A 19593-nucleotide genomic window follows, 5' to 3' on the forward strand; every position below is an offset into this window, starting at 1 on the left:
AAAAAAAAAAAAAAAAAAAAAATGTTGTCTTGACCCTGAAGGTAAATTTGAATATGTACATCCTATATATCTAGATTTCTTTCTTAGATCCCGAAGACTAACCAGAAGAAAAAATGCATTCTCTTCCAGAAAATGCAGCAAATGTACTTCAGTTTTACATATATTATTCTGAACGTGATATGTAAATAAGACTTTTCTGGAAAAAAAAAGCAATCCAAATATTTTGGTACAGTTTGGCTAATGCAATTCTCGTGCTTTTACTTCTCATCACTCACTACCAAAATCCCGTTTAAAAGTAAAGATAAAAATTAATTATTAAGAACTGTATTCATAATAGTGGCAGAGTAGGAAAATTATAATATCATCAATGGGTCAGAAATACTGAGACATTCCTGAAAGACAGAAGGCAATGAGCAAGAAAAGTGTGAGGTGAGAGCTAGTGGGAAGAGAGAGGGAGAAGGACCCATTGCAGAGGTGAGATCAGTGCTTTCAATCAAAGCTCCAGAAAAATGCTGACCTTGGAGACAACAATTCCACAGAGGTCTCTAGAAGAGTAACTAAATATGGGGTAATTGTCAGAAGGTCCAAGAAAAGAGGGCCCACCCTGGAAAGCAGAGAAGTAAAACAGCCAGAGATGCTTCTGGGCAAACTATGAAAAAGAATAAAGTTGAAATTAGAGCAATGACCCAAGAAGAAACAGAGATAATAGTAAGAGAAAAAAAAAAAAGTAGAAGATAAAGAATGAAAACATCTAATTTATACTTCCAGGAAAAACTGAAGGATTTTACATCCACAAAATACAAACTGACTGCTATGAAAAAGAGTAATCAGTGACTACAAAATATGTATTAGAAATTAAAATATGATGGTCACAATTTAAAAATATAACAAGAAGGCCTAAGGATAATAGGTTATGGTTGATGACTTAGTTAGAAACATATGGAAAAGGATATCTCCCAGAAGGTAGAGCAAAATATCATAGGTAAAGTACCAGAGAGAAGTAAGATTATTAAATACTGGTTATGGGAAAGCTATATCTATTATCTACCTACGTAGTAGGGACTTCAGACAAGGCTAGAAAGAGATAAGAGGAAATAAACAATTAAGGCAACATATAAAATATTGTGTTGATATTATGAAAGCTCACACCTTCACATAGAATGCTAAGCAGACCTCCAGAAATTTCCAAGGTATGAAAATTAAGGGAATACACAAACAGCTAGCCCCTTGCTAGGGAATGAGACTGAAACTCTCATCAGACTGCTTCCAGGAAACTTACAATACAGGGAGAGAAAGAAAACACATTCTGAAGTGCTAAGGGAAACCAATACATATGCATAGAATTACTATTTAATATGTACTGGCATTTAAAAAAATACATATTCACTGTCTCTGAACAAAAGAAAGAAGGAGATGTAACATAAAAAAAGGAGAGTAAAAGAATTACAGATAGAAAAATAATTTTTGCTATTGTAACTGAAATTTAATATAGTGTAAAAAAAGATTCTCCAAAAGGTAGAAATATTATGAAAATACCAACAAATAAAATCAGTCTGGTGCTAAATGTCAACATGATTTCAATGAAGTATGTCAGGGAAGGTAGGAAATAAGATGCCAAATGTCTTGTTTCAATAGAGAAGAATGTAGATATAGTGTAATCCTTGATATGAAAGGATAAATGTATTTGTAAAGAAGTATGGGTAGAATCTTTAAAAAAGTATATATAGTTTTTAACCCACAAGATTATAAAAGTAATAAAATAAATTGGCCAATTAACTACCATAGAAAAATGAAAAATGTATATAATAACTAGAAAGCATGCAGTAAGATGACAAACAAATCAAACGTATCAGAAAGCACAATAAATTGAATGGATTAAATACATAAAAGGCATAATTTTTAATATGTAATTTAAAAAGTCAACTACATTATTTTTACTAGAGACACATCACAAAGCACCCGTAAAAGAATGAACAAAAATGAACTATATAAATACTCGAAGCAGTTATAGCAATAACTTATCAAATACTATTCTAAGTGAAAAAGCATTTAATTGGATTAAGCATCTAAGTGTTAGAAGATGAAATTTAGCAAGAGTACAAAACAGCCATGTGTCTTTATGCTCTATTATGGCATTAAAGCAAAAACTGTTAAATATAAGAAAAAATTTATAAAATCACCAATAAAGTAGTTTATATTATAACTCCAGTGACTCCTGATTTCCTGATAAATCCAGATGGAATCACTTCTTTTGACTAAAGAACATGTTTCAATATTTCTTTTAGAGTAAGTTTATGGTAATGAATTTTCTATTTATGTTTGTCTAAAAATATTTTTAACTTCATTTATGAAATGCGTTTCATTGGCTATAAAATTCTCATTTAGAAGTTATTCTCTTTTAGGACTTTGAATATACTGCTATCTTCTGATTTCTATTTGTTGCTATTTTCACCTGTCTTTGTTCCTCCTTTGAAGAGACTACACTCTTTCTTTGAAGAGATTACACTATTTTTCTCAGGTGGATTTTAGGGTTTTTCTTTGTCTTTTATTTTTTGTTTTGTTTACTTCATTATGATTTGGTGTGCTTTCCTCCTGCCATGTTAGAGAAATCCTCATCAGAATATGTAGTCCTTTTTGAATCTGGAATTTGATTACTTCATCACTAAATATTTCTTCTATTTCATTCTTGCTCTCCTTCTAAGAGTACAACTGCCCATATTTTTAGACTTTTTATAACACCCTCTTTGTTTTTTATGCACTTTTTTCTATTATCCTTTTTAAATTTTCCATTGTAAACTTGTCTGGATTATTTATTTAATATTTTTTTCTATTCATTCATACTCTTTTTAGCTATGTCTAAACAACTGCTAATCAATTTCAGTGAATTCTAAATTCGGTTATTATGTTTTTCAAGTTAAGATAGTCATGTGATTGTTTTCAATAGTGTTTGTATTTTCTGCTGAAATTCTTTCTATATAGAGTTGGTAAGTTAGGTATTTCCATTTTCTTATTCTAAATACTCATACATAGTTTTCATTTTAATAACATGCATTATTTATATAAGAATATTATATATAAATGTTTAATGTATTTAACATTTACATTATCATCATTTACATATTAGTACTTGAATATCTAAATAAATATGTATTCTAGAAATCATAATTTTTTATGAAGAAATAAATACAAGACAACCCTATTCTCTGACCTCAGTAGTTTCTGGTACTGCCTGCAGTCTTATTAATTGTAATATACATCTATCCCAAACAGTGAGAAAAATGAATAAAATTCAGTGTAAGTATATATAGATTTAGTCCCTAAAAACCAGTAATTGCCTCTCTGAGAAGTGTGTCTGTCTTCAAAATAAAGTTAGTAACAATGGCTTTGTGTGCATCTAAATTTTGATCTGAATTTTGAAGTTTGGAATCTAGTGCCCTAAATTTGCTGATGATAACTGTCAGGGTAAATTTCATATTTTTTACATTAATAAAATATCCTTTTGATATAAATCTTGAGTTGTTTAAGTTGGTTGGAGGGCATATTTTCATTTTGTTGGCTAATTTTTATAACACATTGAGATGATTTTTGTCTAATATATAACACAGCAACTATTTGTTGTGTTATCCTGTACTGAATATTTGATAGATCTTTTGCATACTATAATATTTTTAAATTTTACCATAAAAAGAAAGATATAAAATAGCATTCCCATTTTACAAATGTCAATAAGAAAATCACAGTGGCTAAGTAATTGCTGAAGTTTACAGCAATTAAATTTGGCAGATCAATATTTAAAACTAGCTCTTGTTGAAATTTCCATTGAAATAATTTAGTAAATAAATGTCTTCTAATATCACACTGACACTGTATTTTTAAAGAAAACATGGTTATTTTACATGATTTACTCTTTTATATAAATTTTAAAAACGATTACCAAACATTTTTTAATTCAAATTTATACATAAGAAGGGCTTATAACTTTCTGTCAAGAGACATTTTAAAACATTTTTATATTTTAAATTTTAAAAAATAACATATATTTCTAGTGTAAGATTTAAAAAGAAACACCCATTAAATATCCTAGATCTTTTCTACATATGTTATTCTAAATTTAAAAAAATTATATTTCAAATTATTCAGATTTTCCTTTTTCTTTTGATCCTATTTAAATAAATTATATTCTTCATATTTTTCACATTATTTGTATCTTTAAAATTGTTAGCATCATTTTAACTTAAAGCATTTTTACTTAGAAGTATTAAACATTTTAAATTTACTTATTATTTTTAATTTTGCTCTTTCTTAGTTTTACTCCACAGTCTATTTCAAAAGCATTAAAAATTATATCTATATATTAATTTTGTTATTCTCAAATTATTTTATTGTGAGATATTACCAATTTTGAAAAACATGTAAGGTATGTAGTTCTCAATATTTTTCCTTTAACTATTTTTATTTTATTTTATGTGTCTTTCCTAAGATGCATACACTAGAATTTTAAAAAACAAATCCAGCTTTCTTTGCCTTTTATGGAGGCATTTCGACAATTTAATGTTGTAACATCAGACGACATTTAATGTTGTAGCAGATGTACTTGTGTTTTTATTTCTGTTATTTTACCATGTTCTTTGCTAATTTATTTTTTTCTCTCTCTCTTGCTATGATGACTGTGTTTTGTTTGCCTTTACCGTTGGTGATGATTTGAATATAAGACATTTTATTTTTAACTTTTAGATTTTTACCACTACATTTTCAAAAACACACTTGGACTTATCTTTATCTAATTATTAAAGTGAAAATACCTGTGTTTTAAATCTGCTCTGGATACGAGAAATCATTTAGCTCAGCTTGCTTTACTTTCTTTATCTCCCCCTATTTCCATTTCCTAAATATGCTCATTGAACACTAATGAGGAGGAAGAAAGTGATAAGAATAACATTTTCCCAAATTTATTTTTTGTGGGTAGTTTATTTTCAAATTTATATTGAAACTTTTAACTATTTGAAAAGCTATGCTTTTGTTCCCAATTCTAATAATCAGTCATTTCATATTGTCCTTCCCCTCTTTCTGGGTTTTAATTATAATTTCTCTTTCAGTTAGCTATAGTATATCTTTGAGTGCTTTTTTAATAAGAAAGGGTAAATGCGTTTTATATTTCTAAGTGCTTGCACTGCTAAGATTTTTCCACGAGTAATAACTTCTCTGAATTCAGGATTCTTGGATTATAAAATGTTTCTCTTCAAATCACTGACAACATCACTTTGTATTCATCTGGCACCTTGGAACTAGACAAGTCTATTTTTTACTCTTTCATAATTATTCTTTGCTAGAGCACTATAGACTTTATCATTTTTAGCTCAAAAAACTTCTAACATATCTCTGATTATTTGTTTCATTAGAAATAGAGTCGCTTTATATTTAATCTTTGATCTTCTGTGATCATTATTATTTTACACGTTATTGTTCTTTTCCCTGCATTTGGCAAGAACTTCTCAATTATGTCAGTGAACACGATTTTTTTCAGAGTCAATTTAGACTGCATATAACACATTTTAATTCTTCTCCTTTCACTTATAAACCTTGGCATTTAAAAAAATAATATTGCCCAAATTCCTCCTATTTTCCGCCTGTTTCTACTCATATTCAGTTTGCTACATTTTCTTTTAAGCCTACAGCCTTTTTAGCTCTACCTACTAATTTTAGACCCTACCCTCTTTTTTGTTCATTTTTATGCCATGATATTTTTTCATATGAATAATGTGTTTCTCTCTTGTCTTATTTTTAAATTTATTTTTCTGTTTACTAGATTACATCAATAACACAAATGAGCCCCCCCCACCCAACCTTCTATCATTCAGTGAATTTCTGTTGTTCTTTCATGTTGCAGAATTCTGGCTTATGTTGTAGAAATTCATACACACAGTTAGTTAGCTATTTATCTGCAGAAAGAATTTTTTTAAAAAAATTTTTATCTAACCTTTGAAATAAAGAGACCACGTAAATCAGTCAGGGTCCGGTAAGGAGACAGAGATCACACTGGTAACTTCAACAGGGAAAATTTTATATAATGAGTAACTAGGAAATGGTAGGAGCTCACCAATGAGGCTTACTTGCTAACTCACTTCATTAGTGTAAGGCAATGTCTGGCCAGGTATGTGTGCTTAGTTAGCTCCAGGGCAAAGGGTGCTGGCTTCTGCATTATCTCACCCTGGTCAGGGGCAACAAGAACTAACACCGGTCTCAGTATATACTCATGAGGCTCTAGCTTGTGCTTGGTTTGGTCTACTCCAATTGTGTTCCTCCTCCCTGCTGTTCTGCCTGCCCCGTGGCCATCAAGCTCCAGCAATAGTTGTGCAGAAAACTTTCTCATAGATTGTTTGATCACCTCCCACAATCATGTAAATCCTTGTAACTTGTCTATTTTCCATCTGCCTACCTATCAGCTATCTGTCTATCTCTACCTATCGTTATCTCCTAGTTCTTCTAATTCCCTAATTGAATTCTGACTAATACTGGCACACAATGAAATAAACGTAGCTAGCCAGATAAGTTTGCAGGCACATAGATATGTGGATTGCCACTAGCTTCCTTCATTATACTTGGGAGCACTGCAAGAATTCACCTTTCCATTGCTGGAGAATCTACCAGTGCAATATTAGATAGTTGGTATAACTGTGTGGTTCATTGTAAACTATTCCTCAGCAGACAATGCTTTCTTGTTCTTACTACATCTCACTGGGAGCTAGGTTTTCTAGAATACCATAAACAACCCGTTTCAGTCTACCTCAAGTATTAGTTTTCCATTTAAGTTTAGTTTTAAAATGGATGAAAGACAGAAAGGCACTAATCTGGAGGAGTGGATGGAGACAGTAGGTTTGTTGCTAACTTGAAAACTTTATTAAAGTGTATGTGTAGGGAGGCAAAGAGAAGCTTACATTTAGTGGTTTATATTTGGTGTAGTTCACGATTTTCAGAGTGCTATAGGCAGATACTCAGATGCTTCAATATTTCTTGCTAGTTTTTACTGACTGAGTGATTTTTATTATTTCAGATCACAAATATTTTTTAACTGTAATTGATAAAATAAATCGACTTTTTTTAGAATCTGGTCAAGCATAGCTTTGCTACTATACCTAAATTACTACAAATTTATGTCATCTTGAATGCAATATAATTTAACCAGAAGTTGAAGAAATACCACTATTTTAAAGAAAATGTGTTCATATACACCATGGAATACAATGCAGCCATAATGAGAATGAAATCATGTCCTTTGCAGCAACATGGACGCAGCTGGAGGCCATTATCCTGAGCAAATTAATGCAGGAACAGAAAAGCAGACACCACATCTCACATATAAGTGGGAGCTAAGCACTGGGTATACATGGATATAAAGATGGGAAAAATAGTCAGTGGGAGCTACTAGAGAAAGGGGAGAGGGACAGGGGCAACAGCTGAAAAACTACCTGTTGGGTATGATGCTCACTTCTTGGGTGATGGGATCATTTGTGCCCCAAGCCACAGTATCACAGGGTATACCCATGTAGCAAACCTGCATATGTACACCCTGAATCTAAAATAAAAGTTTAAATTATTGTTTAAAAAAGGACAGCAATAAACATAGTTTTAAAATGTTAATGTATCCTTTATTTTTATACCTCTTACCATTATCTGATGCCATTGGGTATCTGTACCACTCTGTGGTGGCCCACCACTAGAGTTTCAAATACATCAAGAGATCAATAAGTACTAGTTAACACAATGAAATAATTGCCAAAATAAAAAAAGCATGCAGGAGAACTGAATTTTGTAGCTTTTACTGATTTGATTTAAAGGAGAGACGAGATCATAAATTTTAGAAAAATGATTATCTCAGGTGGACTCCTAAAGGATGGTATATGTAACATATATTTGAAAATTCAAGCATTTATAAATGCCTGAAATTTTTACTTTCAGATTTTAAATAAAAGAAATACCATCGTTTAGACTTCCTGTCTTATAATTATTTTTTCTTATATGTATATAGTTAAAATTTATCATAGAAAGATGTATAATATAAAATATAAATATAAAAATAAAAAGAGTTAAGAGATTCTTCACACTCACAAAAGTCTTATGTTAACATTTTGGTATACTGCTCCAGAATATTTCCATTAAAAATCTGTACATATACTGGAGAGAACGCAAAAATGCTGGCTTAATGACTGAAAATAGAATTGCTCCCAGGTAAAGGATACATTCTCTTTTTTTTATTTTTATTTATTTATGTGTGTGTGTGTATGTGTATATATATATATATATATATATATATATATATATATATATATATATATAATTTAAGTTCTGGGGTATGTGTGCAGAGCATGCTGGTTTGTTACATAGGTATCCATGTGCCATGCTGGTTTTCAGTTGATACTTTGTATCAAGGTAAGAAAATTGTCCTGTATTTTATTTTTTGAGCTTTTAATTAAGAATGTATGTTGAATTTTAATTTTAGTCTTTTTAACTTAGTCGATTATATTTTTATTTATTTGTACATGTTTTTGACAACACATCTTTATTCTTTTTATTGACAAAAAATAATTGCACATATTTACATGTGGTGCAATGTGATGTTGCCGTATGTATACATTGTGTAATGATCAAATCATGGTAATTAGCATGTCCATCACTTTAAATATGTACTGTTTGTTTATTTGTTTGTTTGTTTCTGGGATAGGGTCTACCTCTGTTGCCCAGGGTGGGTGCAGCAGCATGATCATAGCTCATTGCAGCCTCAACCTTCCTGGCTCAAGGGATCTTCCCACCTCAGCCTCCTGAGTAGTTGGGACTCCAGATGCATGCCAACAAACCCAAGATGGGGGCTTGCTATTTGGCCCAGACAGATCTTCTCTGCCTTAAGCAAACCCCGAGCCTCTCAAAATGCTAGGATTACAGGTATTAGCTACTGCACCTGGCCTACTTCATTGTTATAAGAACATTCAAAAACCTCTCCTCTAGCTATTTGAAATATACAATGCATTATTGTTAATTATAGTCACCCTGTTGTGCTATAAAGTAATGGAACGTATTCTTCCTATCTAGCTGTAACATTATACCCAATGACCAACCTCTCCCCATCTCCCCTTTCCTTGTGTTCTACCCACTCTTTGATAACTATTCTACTCCGAACTTTTTGAGATCAATTTTTTTAGGTATCACATATGAGTGGGATCATGTGGTATTTGTCTTTCTGTGCCTGGCTTAATTTACTTAACATAATGTCCTTCAGGCTTATCCATGTTGTCACAATGACACAATTTCATTCTTTTGTATGGTTAATATTCCATTGCATATATATACCACATTTTCTTTCTTTACCCATTTATTAACTAGTGGGTTTTTAGTTTGATACCACATCTTGCATATGGTGAATAGTCCCACAATAAACATAAGATCTCTTTTTGATATGCTCGTTATATTTCTTTTGGATATATACCCAGTAATGGGATTGCTGGGTGATATGGTAGATCTGTTTTCAATTTTTTGAGGAATGTCCTACTGTTTTCCGTAATAGCTCTATTAATTTACATTCCCACTAACAATATATAAGGGTTCCCATTTTTCCATATCCTCACAAGCATTGTTATTTTTCTTTTTGATAATAGTCATTTTAACTGGGGTAAGGTGATATCACATTGTGGTTTTGATTTGCATTTTCCTGATGGTTAGTGATGTTGAGCATGTTTTTATAAAGTTGTTGGCCATTTGTATGTCCTCTTTGAAGAAATATCTGAACAGGTTGTCTACTTTTAAATTGAATTAGTTGTTTTTGTCATTGAGTTCAGTTCTTACAAATTCTGGATGTTAACTCTTTGTGAGGTATATAATATGTAAATATTTTCTCTCATTCTATGGGTTTTTCTTCACTCTGTTGATTTTTTCATTTGCTGTGCAGAACTTTTTTAGTTAGATGTTGTTATATTTGTTTATTTCTGTTTTTGTTGTTCCTTCTTTTGAGGTCTTGTCTAAAAAATCCCTGTCCAGACTGATATCATGTAGTGTTGCCCCACTTTTTTGTATTAATTTTATAGTTTTGAGCCTTATATTTAAGGCTTTATTTTGAGTAGATTTTTGCATATGTTGAGAGATTGGGTCGTTTCATTCTTTTGAATGTGGATATCCAGTTTTCCCAGCACCATTTATTTTCCCATTGTGTTTTATTGGCAACTTTATTGAAAATCAATTGGTTATATATGCATGGATTTATTTCTGAGCTTTCTAATTTGTACCATGGATCTGTGTCTGTGTTTTTATGCCAATACCATGCTGTTTTGGTTACTATAGATTTGATTTTGAAATCAGGTAGTGTGATGCCTACAGCTTTGTTCTTTTGGCTCAAGATTGATTTGGCTATTTTGGGTCTTTTGTTATTTCATATAAATTTTAGGATTGTTCTATTTTATTTCTGTGAAGGATGACATAGGAATATTTGCTAAAGACCAAATTGGATCTATAGATTGTCTTAAATAGTATGGACATTTAATAATATTAATCCTTCCAATCCATGACCATGAAATATTTTTCCATTAATTTGTATTCCTTCAACACATTTAATCAGCTTTATAGTTTTCATTGTAGAGGTAAAATACCTCCTGGTTAGATTTATTCATAGTTATTTATTTGAAGCAACTGTAAATGGAATTACTTTCTTCATTTCTTTCTCAAATAGTCCACTATTGGTGTATGAAAACACCGCTGATTTTTTAATATTAATCTTTACTGTATATGTTTATTAGTTCTACCGGTTTTTTGGTGGCGTCCTTAGAGTTTTCTATGTGTAAGATCGTGTAATCTGCAAACAGGAACAATTTGACTTTCTCCTTTCCTATTTGGATGTTTCTTTTTGCTTTCTTTTACCTAATTGTTCTAGAAAGGACTTTCACTACTATGCCAAGAAGTTGTGAAAATGGGCATCATTGTCTTGCTCCAAATTTTAGAGGAAAAAGCTTTTAAGAAAAAAGAAAAAACAGGCTAATATTGCTAACAAGTGTAGATGCAAAAATTCTCAATATAACACCAACAAACAAAAGTCAATAGCACATTAAAAAGATTATTCACCATGATCAATTAAGATTGATCCCAAGGATGCAAAAATGGTTTAATGTATGCAAACCATAAATGTAACGTGTTAATAGAAGAGTAAAAATCATATGACCTTCTCAATAAACCAGAAAAAGCATTTGACAAAATTCTACATCCCTTCATGATAAAACCTCTCAACAAATTAGGTACATATCTACCTCAACGTTTTGGAGCAAAAATATTGTACAGATAATACTCCCGAACTCCCACGTAATTTCCCGTATTAACATTTTGCGTAGCATAGAATGATACATTTGTTACAATCAATGAGCCAATATTTTTACATTATTATTAAGTAGAGTCTGTAGTTTACATTAAAGTTTACTTTTTGGGGTGGTACACTTCTGTAGGTTTTGATTAATGCATGCCTTATATCCACCACACAGCACAGTGTCATCATCCTAAAAATCTTGTATGTTCCATCTTTTTATTTCTGCTGTCCTCCCTGCCACCTCACTTCAACTTCCAGCAATCACAGATCTTTTTAAGGTCTCCAAAGTTTTGCTTTTTTCCAGATTGTCGTGAAGTTGGAATTATATAATATGTAGACTTTTCATTTCATACTGGCTTTTTAAACTTAGCAATATGTACATAATATTCCTTTATGTGTTTTCATGGATATATAGTTCATTACTTTTTATATAGTGTTTATTATATAGTCCATTAATATTGTCTGCAATTATATTCCATTGTATGGACGTACCAGAGTTTATTCACCTAGTGAAAATATTTTGTTTAGTTTTCAGGTTCTGGTGATTAAGAATAAAACTGATATAAACATTCATACACAAGTTTTTGTGTGGACATAAGTTTTCAACTCAACAGGGTAAATACCTAGATATGCAATTGCTGGATTATGTCATAAGACTATGTTTAGTTTCATATGAACTGCCAAATGATCTCCCAAATTAGCTATACAATTTTGCATTACTGTGGCAATGAGTGAGAGTTCCTATTGTTTCACATCCTTAACAGCATTTGCTATTGTCAGTTTTTGGATTTTTCTTCATTCTAATGCTTGCATATTGGTATTTCATTGCTGTTTTAATTTGCAATTTCATAGTGACTTATAATGTTTTGGGTTTATTTTTTATTCACTTACTAGGTTTTTGAGGTGAAAGCTCACGTTAGTGTTTGAGGCTTTTCAAACTCTTTTTTATGCATGCACTTAGTGCTGTAATTTTCCTCTCAGCACTGCTTTCACCATGTTCCACACATTTTGACATGTTTTAACTTTCATTCAATTCAATTTTTTTTTTCTCTTGGTAATTCCTTTTTTGACTCATGAATTATTTAGCAATATGTTGTCTGGTTGCCAAGTGTTAAGATACATTTTTGTTTTATTTCTGTTACTGCTTTCTAGTTTGATACCATTATGTTTGGAAGACACTCTCTGTATGATATCAAATCTTTTCTGTTTGTGAGGTCTGTCTTATGGCACAGAATATGGCTTATTTTCATATATGTTCCATGGATACTTGAATATAATGTGTATTCTGCTGATGTTGGGTGGAATGTTTTATAAATGCTGATTAGATTCTTTGGTTGATAGTATTGGTGAGTTCTTATCTCTATGTGGATTTTATGTCGAGTTTTTCTATCAGTTGTTGAGAGAAGTATGAAGTCTCTATCCATTATTGTGGATATGTCTGTGCCTCCTTTTGTTTATCTCAGTTTAGGCTTCACACATTTTCGATTACATTATTTGTCACATGCTCCATCTACCATTGCTATGTCTTTGGGGTGGATTGACACTTTTGTCATTGTACAGTATTCCACTCTCTTCCTGGTAATTTCTTTCTACAAAACCTGCTTTACTGGAATTAATGTAGTCATTCTATTTTTGTGTGATTCATGACTTAATTATATATTTTTCTATCATTCTTTTAATTTTAGCCTGCCTGTATCATTATATTTGAAGAGAGTTTTTAATATTCTATAATTGTCACAGCTTTAAAATCCATTTGCCAGTCTCTTAATTAGTGATTTTAGAACATCTGTATTTAATTAGTTATTGATGTGCTAGTATTTAAATCTGCCATTTTATTTAGGCTTTATTTTTTCTTCTCCTTGCTTTTCCTTTTCATATCCTTTTTTCCTATCCTGCTGTGGGCTAATTGAACATTTTTTATAATTCCTTTTTTTTTTTTTGAGATAGAATCTTGCTCTGTCACCCAGGCTGGAGTGCAGTGGTGTGATCTCGGCTCATTCCAGCCTCAGCCTTCTAGATTCAAGCAATTCTGCCTCAGTCTCCCGAGTAGCTTGGATCACAGGCATGTGCTAGCATGCCCAGCAAATTTTAGTATTTTTAGTGGAGGCAGGTTTCATCATGTTGGCCAGGCTGGTCACTATAATTTCATTTTGATTTACCTATAGTGTTGTAAATGTATTTTTCTTATAACATTTTTCACTATAGGTATTACATTATACAGACATATCCAGAGACATTGCAGGTTGAGTTCTAGACCACCACAATAAAGCAAATATGGTAATAAAGTGAGTTACACACATTTTTGGCTTCCCAGAACATGTAAAAGTTATATTTATATCATACTGTAGTCTATGAAGTGTGCAATAGCATATGTCTAAAAAATGTATATACCTCAGTTAAAAAACACTTTGTTGCTAAAAAATTCTGATACAAAGACAGTAAGTGAGCACATGCTATTGAGAAAACAGCACCAGTAGATGTGCTTAATGCAGGGTTGCCATAAACCTTCAATTTTTAAAAAACATGATATCTGCAAAGAACCATAAAGTGAAGTGCAGTAAAATGGGCATGCCTGAATATACAATTTTTTATACATAAACTTATTACAAGGTGATGGTGTACCTTTTATTCAGTTTAAGTGAAATATAGAATCCTTACACATTTTTATGTCCCTTTACCATCCCATGTTTATATAATAATAATCCTAATAATATCTCTACATAAATGTAGAATAAAATCAGTGTTGTGATTTTGATTTAATAATCAAACATAATTGAGAAAACCCCAAAGGAGAAGGAAATTCCATTTTATTTATCTTATTTTTTCTGTTTTCTTCCTTTGCTGATATCTTTCTTTTGTTTTCTTTCTGTTTAGAGAATTTTCTTTAGCTATACTTTTTGGATAGGATAACAAATTATCTTAATTTTTCTTCAGCTTAAAAATATTATTATTTCCCTGTCACTGTGGATATAGGATTGAATATTCTGGGTACAGGATAGTTGATATGGTCTGGCTCTGTCTCCCCACTCAAATCTCATGTTGAACTGTAATCCCCAGTGTTGGAGGAGGGGCTTGGTGGGAGGTGATTGAATCATCACCATCATTTCTAATGGGTTCGCACCATCCCCTTAGTGCTGTCTTGTGACAGAGTTATAACAAGATCTGTTTGTTTAAAAGTGTGTGGCACCTTCCCCTTCACTCTCTTTCTCTCCTGTTCTTCCATGTGAAGATGTGTCTGCTTCCCCTTTGCCTTTGGCCATGATCGTAAATTTACTGAGGCCTCCCTTGCCACACCTCCTCTACAGCCTGCAGAACTGTGAGTCAATTAAACTTTTCTTTATAAATTATCCAGTTTCAGGTAGTTCTTTATAGCAATGTGAAAATGGACTAATGCAATTGTCAAACTAGGATTTCATTCATTCATTCTTGGATCTTGGTTGAATAAGATCCAAAGATTGAGAGCTTAGGATCCAAAGATTGAGAACTCAATCTTAGACAACCAAGACTGAGAGCTCTTTTCTTTTGACATCTGAAAAATACCATGTCACTTCCATCTATCCTCTGTGGTTTCTGATGAGAAAATCTTCTCTCATTTTAATTGTGTTTCTCCTACTGGTCAAGTGTCTTTTCTTTGATTGCTTTGAAAAGTTTTTTTTGTTTCTAGTTCTCAGATGTTTAATTACAAGGTAACTAATACCTTGGTATGATATCTTTTCGATATCATTTGATAATTCTTGGTGTGAATATCTTTTTGATTACCCTGTTTAGGGTTCATTCATATTCACTCATATAGGTTTATGTTTCTTATGAAATTGGTAGATTTTAGATGTTACTTTTTGGCGTACATTTTTACTTTCTATATATTTATATATTTGTTCAACTTTTATTTTAGATTCAGGGTGTACATATGCAGGTTTGTTACATGGGTACATCGTGTGTTATGGGGGTTTGGTGTACAAATATTCCATCATCCAGGTAGTGAGCATGGTACCCAACTGGTAGTTTTATGACCTTCACCCTCCTCTCACTCTCACCCTCCAAGCAGGCCTCAGCGGCTGTTGTTCTCATCTTTGTGACCATGTGTACTTGGAGCACATTTTTAGACCTACCCTATTTCTCTTCTTCCAGGTCTTTGTTAGATATTTTGTTATAGTCCACAGATCTTGGAGGTTCTGTTCATTTTCTTTTCCTTTATCCTCTCTGTTGTTTAGATTATGCGATTTCTCTTCTATCTTATAGCTACCTGATTTGTTCCTCTGTCTCCTCTATTCTGCTGTTGATATCATCCATTAAACTTTTACTTAAGCTATTACATTTTTCAGTCCTAAAATGTCCAATGGTTTTTCTTTATATCTTTATGTGCTGAAATGTTCTATTTTTTAAATTTGTTTCAAGCATATTTTTAATTGATTGTTGAAGTATTTTTTACTATAGTTGCCCTAAAATCTTTGTCAGACTATTTTAACATCTCTGCCTTCTCAATGCAGGCATATAATGAATTTACTTTTTATTCTCTTTGAAATTTTTCTTGTTATTGTATGACAAGCAATATTTGTTTGAAACCTGGTCCTATTTATATTATGTTAAGAGCCTTTGGGTCTTATTCAGACTTTATCCTCCAGCTGCTTTGTTAGGCACTGCTTTGAAAGGAAGAAAGCTGGCTCATCACAGTCAAGGGAAGGCAGAAGTCCAGATTCTTCACTTCTCCTCCATTGACACCTGACTCTGGTGAGAGAAGTGGGCCTTAATAACTACTGGGCATGGATATTTGTGCTGCCTATTCACATGATCTCTATCGACACTATGGTGGTGGTGCCCTTAAGATTAAGGAGTGGTAGTGAATGTCCTCATTCCTCACTAGGATCCTCTGATGCCATTCCATTGAGGAAAAGAAGGGCCGCCTTGTCACTGCCAGGTAGCATGAAAGTCCAAGCTTCCCATACGGTCTCCATTTACACTGCAGTAGGATCTTGTTACTGACTAAAGAAATGCAAGTTTTGGCTCTTTTCTTGATGTCCTCTGACACCACTCTTGTAGGAGGATTAGGGGCACTATTTACAGCTTTGTGAGGATGGTAGTTTAGACTCCCCACTGGGGTTTTGTTTGTGTGAGTGGAAACGAGGTCACAAGTTTGCTGAGTTTTGTTTTCTGGATATGGTTGGAGTAGAGCAGTTACAGTCTGAAACTTTTCTACCTGATAGTCTGCTCCTTTTCTACTCCTTTGCTAGAGATGGCAGTCTTTTATTGGAGGTTTTTCTGCATCCAGTGTTGTTTCTGGATTGCTGGTTTTGCATCTCCAAGTCTGAGATATCTGATGGAAAAGAAAACCCAGGAAACCCACCACCACCATGTAGTTCCTTGAGACCAAAGCCCCTGGCTTGTCTGCCTTTTCTCCATATTTCAAAGTCTTTCCTTTTTAAATTTTATTTTAGGTGGGAGAATTTAAAAATATATATAGTGTCCAGAATTTTAGTTGAACGTAGCTCTTGGAAGAGGGAAATTTCTTCATTTTCCCTGATGCAGAAGTCATCGAGACCTGGTATTACAATTTTTATTATTTGATTACCACTTTGATTTTTTTTCTTCTGAGATGGTACTTAGTTTGAGGGAACTTTAAAACACTAAGGCTATTTATTAACTCTTGCCTTATGTGAGCAAATGTTTTATGAAAATTTTTATTTGACTATTAGTTTTATTTATGATATTTTTGAGCCACATAAATTTTTAAACTCTCTATGGGAAAATCTCTATAATAGTTATCCTTTATGAATTTTTCCATTGTTTTGAACTAATATATTTTATGACCGTTTTGTAATTCAATATATTTTCATGGGTATTTTTTCTTTTTTTTTTTTTTTTTTNTTTCTTTTTTGACTTATTGGTTTGACTTAACTTTTACATTTAATTCATTAATCCATGTGGAATATACTTGGTTGTATAATGGAGATAAAGCTATAACTCACTATTTCACTTTCTTCCCATAGTTAACAAACCGTTCCATTATTATTATTATTATTAAATACTCTTGCCTTTTTTTAGAGTCAGAAATTCGCTCCACGTTCCTGGCTTCCATGGTCTGGTGCTATTTTTCTGACAAACTTTTCTGCTTTGGGATTTCTGATGAGGTCGCTACTCCATTCAACTAGAGGCCTGATGTCTTTCTCCAAGACTTGTTTTCTCAACAAAGCAGATCCTATCTCCAGAAGCTCATTTATTTCTAATGCACACACATCTTGCTTCCTCCTTGGGGCAGCCAACCTCCTGGGGATACAAAAGGCAAGACAGCTATTTATTTTTCTTCCTTTAAGAATGACATTTAAAAGGACATTGACCGTTATTCTGTTCTGGAGATGAAGCCATGTATATTGTGCCCCTGGTAGAGAAGACAGAAGATAAAATGGTGGGAGGGATATGAGTTCTGAAACAGAAGGGAGTTCAGAAGAGTGCTTTTTAATTCATCAGGATGTGAATTCTGAAAACTTATTTCGTTTTACTTGTCTTTTAACTAAATTTGGTATTAATACAGTAACTATAAACCTTCGATTACTTCACTGAAGAGTTAATTGTCTTTGGAATAAAACAAATCTGATATTGAACCTACTTGGTATTTGCCATGTGGAAGTTGCATGTCCAAAGGTATATATTGGGATAATAATGCTTACTTCATAGATTTGTTGTGAGGAATAATTTTTTAATGACCATTTAGATGAATATATCAATCATGGAACTTTGCCACATACTGAGTGTTTAATAATTATTGAGCTGTCTTTTGATATCTTTACTGAAAAATTAAAATTTGGTATATGTAATAATGTTTAAATCCATATAATTTTTTGAGTAATTACTATATGCCAGATAGATTGTGATTTTTTTTCAATATTTTTACAACATCTTCATGCATGAAATAGGCACTATTTTTAATACCATTTATCAGAAAAGCAAACTAGGGCAAAGAGAGGTGAATTCTCTAATGTATAGCTGTATAGCGTGTACATGGGAGGACCTGCATGCAAATCCAAGGTCTGCTGGAAGCCAACTCCAGATCTCATTCTTAAATTCCATGTTGCTTGGTCTAATCAGAAATGTTGCAGAATTAAAGGAAGTTTTAACAGACCAAATCAGTGCTTCCTCTTCTGATTTAATTTCACTTTTGCAAATATATGTAAAGCATTAATTGTGTCTGCTGCTGACGTTTGTGTTTATCTGTGTTTGTCTGGTGTACTAATGTACCCATAAGTCATCTATTTAGCTGAAGGACTAAGGGGAATTCTTGGGAAAAAATCAAAAGACTGAAAAAAAAACTACAGTCAACGAAGTATAGACTGAAAATCAGAAGAGAAGGGTATTTTGGAAAGGAATAGGGACTATGCTATTCAAGGATAATGGTTTAAGATTTCATGGCTTGCATCTAAAAATGAAGAAAATGGGATTTGTACCCTCGAATGAGAATACCAGGAGTCAACATGCTATCATAAAAGAATGGGAGGTAAGCATTGCTTCTCACAGGAGCTCTAAGGCAGTATGCTTTGTACCCTGTATAGCATAGGAAGTTTCCTGGCAGAGGCAGCAGTGACAAGTGGAAGTGATGTTTGCAAAGTACTATGATGAGAGGAAGTAAAGCAGAGTGTGAAGACATAGCTGGATGCCATAGGAGAGCTGATGGAATCGTGAGCACACATTAAACATTATATAAAATTGTCTGAGTTCTCCCTTAAGAGGCGGCAAGTGGCAGAAAAATATATATGTTACTTTGGTCAAATTTGAAACTTCTCTTTACAGCAGATAATAGCTGACAATGTTGCCTTTCAGGACCAGAGTTCAGATTAATCATTTGGTTTTTTTTTTTTAAGAGTAAAATTAGGTCCGGCCAGTATCTCCATTTCAACTGAACTACTGTTTTTAGTTGAGTGTGTGATTTCCTGTACTTCAAAATTCTTAGAGCCATCTAAATTACTATTCATCTACCTCACATGAATTTATTCCATAAAATTAATTACACACACAAACATGCATATATTTGGCTAGAATTTTCATCTATGAGATACAGCTTTGAAAATAATCAGAATGTTTGACTTCTGTACCTCTCAGTGCTGGACTAGGCAAATTGCAAGAAAGGGGTTAATTCACTGATTAGCCTGCTGCTTAGATGTGGAAATAGGCCATTTGACTCCTACAATTTTTTTCCAGAAACTACATTTTTTTTCTCTTAAAACTGTTAGTTCCTTTCTCTTTGCTTAGTTGTAAGTCTAGGAAGCAGG

At 32.5% G+C, this 19593-nt stretch overlaps 1 long non-coding RNA gene across 1 annotated transcript in view; it reads left to right on the plus strand.

Annotated features, from left to right (window-relative positions):
• LOC108315460 overlaps positions 1 to 19593 on the plus strand; it is a 190636-nt gene that overhangs the window by 42134 nt on the left and 128909 nt on the right. The gene's annotated exons all lie outside the window — the stretch shown is intronic.

This window comes from Cebus imitator, unplaced genomic scaffold (genome assembly GCF_001604975.1).
Source record: "Cebus imitator isolate Cc_AM_T3 unplaced genomic scaffold, Cebus_imitator-1.0 Scaffold9, whole genome shotgun sequence".
NCBI classification, from domain to species: Eukaryota; Metazoa; Chordata; class Mammalia; order Primates; family Cebidae; genus Cebus; species Cebus imitator.